At 33.1% G+C, this 5,021-nt stretch overlaps 1 long non-coding RNA gene across 1 annotated transcript; it reads left to right on the top strand.

Moving 5' to 3' along the window:
- Positions 1-602: 602 nt before the first annotated feature.
- Positions 603-2,866, top strand: LOC127864150 (uncharacterized). The gene is made up of 3 exons (XR_008041524.1): positions 603-625; positions 2,096-2,343; positions 2,758-2,866. It is a non-coding gene; the product is annotated as an uncharacterized LOC127864150 (long non-coding RNA).
- Positions 2,867-5,021: the final 2,155 nt, after the last annotated feature.

A 5,021-nucleotide genomic window follows, 5' to 3' on the forward strand; every position in this document is an offset into this window, starting at 1 on the left:
AATGACGATAATTAAAATGTCCACATTTAATGTTGCAATAGACGTCTTTCCTTTAAACAAAGGCTTGCACAGATGATCCCTGCATTGATACTCGTAATTAAAAAGAGATCAACATAATAATTAAAACGTTTGAATAACTTTACCCGTTTAAAATGTATACAGAATAAACGGACAATTGTTAATTAATATACCTAAATAGTTATGGGTACCAAATATTGAACGTGTTTTGTTTTTATAAATAATATTGCATCAGGCTCTATCAAATTATTGTCAATACGAATCTGAATTTACTTGTTTAAGGAGTTTTAATCCGAGAAATGTATTTGGATGTCATAGTCTTTTCGAAAGCAACGTTTACATAAACATACTATTAGCCATTTAATTCCACAGTTAAGCTGTCGTTAGTCTTTATTAATCACATGTAAATCCGTTATGATTCCTGCTGTGGAATTCACCGAAAATAGAGATATTCTCGATAACAAATATGCTGCACAATATGTAAATACTGCGCCTGCTAATTAAGTGTTCAACTTGACGTTAGGATGGACATAATACTTCAGGTATATAAACGGCTGCATTTTAGCTTCATTACCGAATGCTTAGAATCCTCCAATAAACGACACAGGTGAGTCTATTCTAAACAGTTTAATTTGTAGTTAAGGATATTTATTATTCAATGATATTTTCAGGTTGTTTGATATGTATCCTGTGTTCCACTGTTTCTAAGATAAACAGATTCCATAAATTGCTTCTGAATAAAAGTAAATTAAGTGAACTCAGTTAGGAGGATTGTTTGACGGATGAATTTTGAATCAATGTTTTTAGTTGTGCATTTTTAAAACGATTGAATTTTGTGAAAGGGCCTATACATTTTAATACTACGGTCAATTAATGACAGCGAAAATTATCAACAATTGTTTTTGCTATATACAACCTTGGTGTAATATATTGACAACAAAACAAACAACAAAACGGGTCCTTTACCCCATACGCTATCTGTGTAACATACAATGTAACCATTACAAGTATTTTATTCTAAAACATGTTGAAGATTATGTGTATTTCAATATATGTTTTTGTGTATTTAGAGTGTAGTTTTGTTGCAAAGCACTTGAGTAAAAATATACGCAAATTGAATTCAACGCGTCAATACGAATCGTTATTTAGCCCAAATGTGTTTTATGAAATAAGGTATGACACGACAAATCATGTCGGATCTTAAATGTGGTGTTAACTTTTATTTTTAGGAAGACAAACATTACACTGTTATTAAATCTGGTTCAATAAAGTACGGCAATATTAATTTTACTTGTATCTGCAGTCGTTGGTTTTAAACAATCGCTGCTACCAAAACGCTATTGAAGTGCTCTTCATAAACATTTTTATATCAGCATTGTTGACAAAGACTATACTCTTGTGGAATTTAACACAGACTCTACACGTTAGTAAAGAAACTAACACAATATCGCATTTTAAACAGCCAGTAGTTCGACTGAAAAATGTAAATGTTTTTGAAATATATAATCATGTATTAAATATAAAAATTATTTTATGTGTCAACATTACTAACAATAATCACAGTCTCAATCAGTATTAATCACGTATGCCAATAATCTAGAAAGATGAAGCTGAGATTCGTGGAAATTCAAGTAATATACTTAAACATTATCGCATTCCGTTCGTTGTCAGATAAGGTCTTTAATTTTTGACGAGTTTTTGACGATCGGACGCCGATGACCGTGAACCACCATTAAACGTTTCTTTTATTATGGTGTTTTATTTTTTTTACTACCGTTGTCCGCAAATTCCTACATTATCTTAGTATTATTTCTAAGTTTATAATTCCATAAATGCGCCTTCATTCATCGATTCCTTAAAAGTCAGGTTTTAATTAAATATAAAGCATTACATTTATGTTTGCTCCCAAATTATTGACACACAAACATGTTTAATTAATTTCACATAAGAATATTTTGTATTAGTATTATTTTCCTCACACCATGTCGTATAATATTACTTTAATATATGTTGTGCATCACTATATGCGGTTTAAACACTATTTTATTCAGTAAACTGTTTGCTTGTTGTTTTCCAGTAACAATCATACAATATGAAAACCCTACATCTGATGTGTTTGTTAGTGACGGCCGTAGTGCTTCTAGCGAGTGCTCCGGTAGCGAACGCCCAAAACTATGATTACGGATATGGCGGAAAACACTACGGCTACCCCGGAAACTCTGGATACGGGGGAAACTATGGCTATCACGGTAAACACCACGGAAGGGGTGGCAAAGGCAAATATGGCTATGGCAGATAATTATTGCGGTACAACTGTACTTAAAGGTTAGTTTGATGCCTTCAGTTCTTTTTACTAAGCTTAGAGAGAATAAGTGAATGATTTTGTTTGGTATAACACGTGTTGTTGTAAAACACAGCCTAAACGAAACAAATACCACAACGCAAACATATTTAAAATCTTGAACGAAATTTACGATGTCCAACATGTCTGATATGCAATGTGATCGATATCAACACAATATCACTTTGAGTGCATGCGGTTTGAAGAATCGTTGTTGGTATGCCTATGCTAAAGATGCAACGTGGGAACAATGTTAATTTCGATTTATCTTAGGTGTCCTTTGCTTCGACACATGAAGATTCCTTCGAGTCTGTTCGCATGCATTCCAAATCAGCGTATTATATTAACGAAGATTTATAATCTTTTCATTATGCTAAAACTTGTCACTTCTGTTTCAGAAAAACGCAACTAACAAGACCATACTTATACACATGTACAACGACCGTTTCCTTGTAATTTACATTCAAATAAAGTTGTGCACAGCAATACATAAATGAAAATCGCAAACCGACTTGGTATGTTTTGTTTTCTTAAGTTCATTGAAATAAAATATTTACTCAATTAATTAAACAGCGAACAAAAACAGAGGAACAAACACTGACAATGCTTTTAGGCTAGTATGCTAGAATGCTCTGAATATGAATTGAGCATATCGTATATATGATTTTTTTTGTGCAAAAACATCATAACATGCGTTATATCTTTATATTGTGCATGTTGTTTTATAACCATACTAATATCTGAAAAAAAAATAATTTCTTATAGGATAATTAAGTTTTGAAAACACTTTCAGGACAGATATTCTTGCAAACCTCCGATAGTCTTTTTTAAGGACAAGTGACAAAAATATGCATATGGTTTAAGCAGGCGTCATCGCGTTTAAAAGACACGTTCAACCTCACAGTTAACCAATAATTTATCACACAACTCACAAGGGTACATATCTTTTTCCATTATAAAGAAGTTGTTTTAAACCACTAATCTATGCAGCAAAAGTTATCACCTTATGAACCTCGTCAATATTTGGCTACGTATTGAATTGATCGATGAGGTTAAATGATTTATGGTAACGACCAGCGACATGGAACTACCATGGGATTAAGATGCGAATATTTGCAACGAATCTGAACGATGTTGTTTATTTAGTATTGTGATATTAATTTCTACAAACAATTATTATTTTTACTTGTTGACTAACAATTGGCCGAATGCGTCTAATATTTATTTACTGTTGATGTTGCATTAGATGTGTGCAATCCATTATATATTTATCTTAAACTTATTCTGGAACGAACATTTTAAAGCTTTTTGCATTGATGCGCACTTTTTAATCAAACTGAGTCCCATATATTATGTATTTCCTTTTTAATCATTTTAACCCAAGAAGGTATCAAAACCCATAACTGATATGAATCTTAATTGGCGTTCATTCTACTTGCGTTAACATAAAAAACACGACATTTCTCGACTTCGAACTCGTGCACAAAACTATGATGACTGAATTCTTCCATACAGAAAAGGCCTGTGGTCGAGTTTAAAATTGCCACCACGAAGACTCATTAAACATATACACGCCTGAACGATAGAAACGGCGACATATGTTAGAAAAGCCGTGTTTCAGCCTCAGCGCAGAGATTTGACGGGAACCAGCATAGCTGAATCAAATTCATGCCTTCATAAACAGCCACGTGATGATAGCCGAGCCATGTGATACAAAAATGGCGTCTTACTATATCAACGGCAAACAATGTGTACGCTGAAAAAGAAAGTGCCAGAGAATTGTGTCCTTTGTGAAAACTGGTATTACAGGTATTATTCCAACTTTGATAGATTCTTGTTTACTGCAAATGTCAGTAAAGAAGTAAACGACAGACAATTAATAAAATCAGCATATTATTAATAATATATTTGTAAGGTGATATTCGGGTTTGCATCAGTAAGTTTTGATTTTAATTTTAAAAACTCAATTTCAATTAGTTTTTTTCAGGGAAATTAGTAATTTAAAACATTTTACATTACAATTCATGATAATTAAAAAATATTGACATGTTGACAAAAATAAAATTCAGGGTCAAGTATCACAAGCTTTCCTTTAAACAGGCTCCATTAGCCTTCTTAGATCATATAAAGTGCCTGGTGGTGGTGATCAACTAACTAGTGTGCGTATAGAGGAAGCAAAACACATTCGTTCCTTGGCAACTACACCAGAAAAGCGGTTTGAACATCTTCACCCTTTTATAATAGAGCTGTGGCACATCAAGCAGGACTTCTTGGAGGTACTAATCAACCATTGTTGCTGGTAAATCTTTCAGCTTATCTGACTACAAAGGCCTCGTGTCATGGTGAGCTATCTTGATCAAAATGTGTAGGTCGTGATCACCATGATTAATATTTTCACTTCAACGTTTTCACTTCAACACTATCCCGCTAACTGCTGGCCAAACCTTGCTTTAACTTAAGAGGAATGTTGCTTTAATAAAGCTCCTTCAAAGTTTTGTGAAGGATTGCATTCCATGCATAACTCTGATTGCCAAGGCAACCCAAGCTGAATTATAATATATAAAACCACTTTTGATTTTTTAACCTGAAGAATAACATGTGTTTGGTGAGCGATATAGAGCAATCATGGCCCATTGTTTCTCGGAACCATTCTGAAATAGTT

Source organism: Dreissena polymorpha, unplaced genomic scaffold (genome assembly GCF_020536995.1).
Source record: "Dreissena polymorpha isolate Duluth1 unplaced genomic scaffold, UMN_Dpol_1.0 chrUn146, whole genome shotgun sequence".
Taxonomy (NCBI): domain Eukaryota; kingdom Metazoa; phylum Mollusca; class Bivalvia; order Myida; family Dreissenidae; genus Dreissena; species Dreissena polymorpha.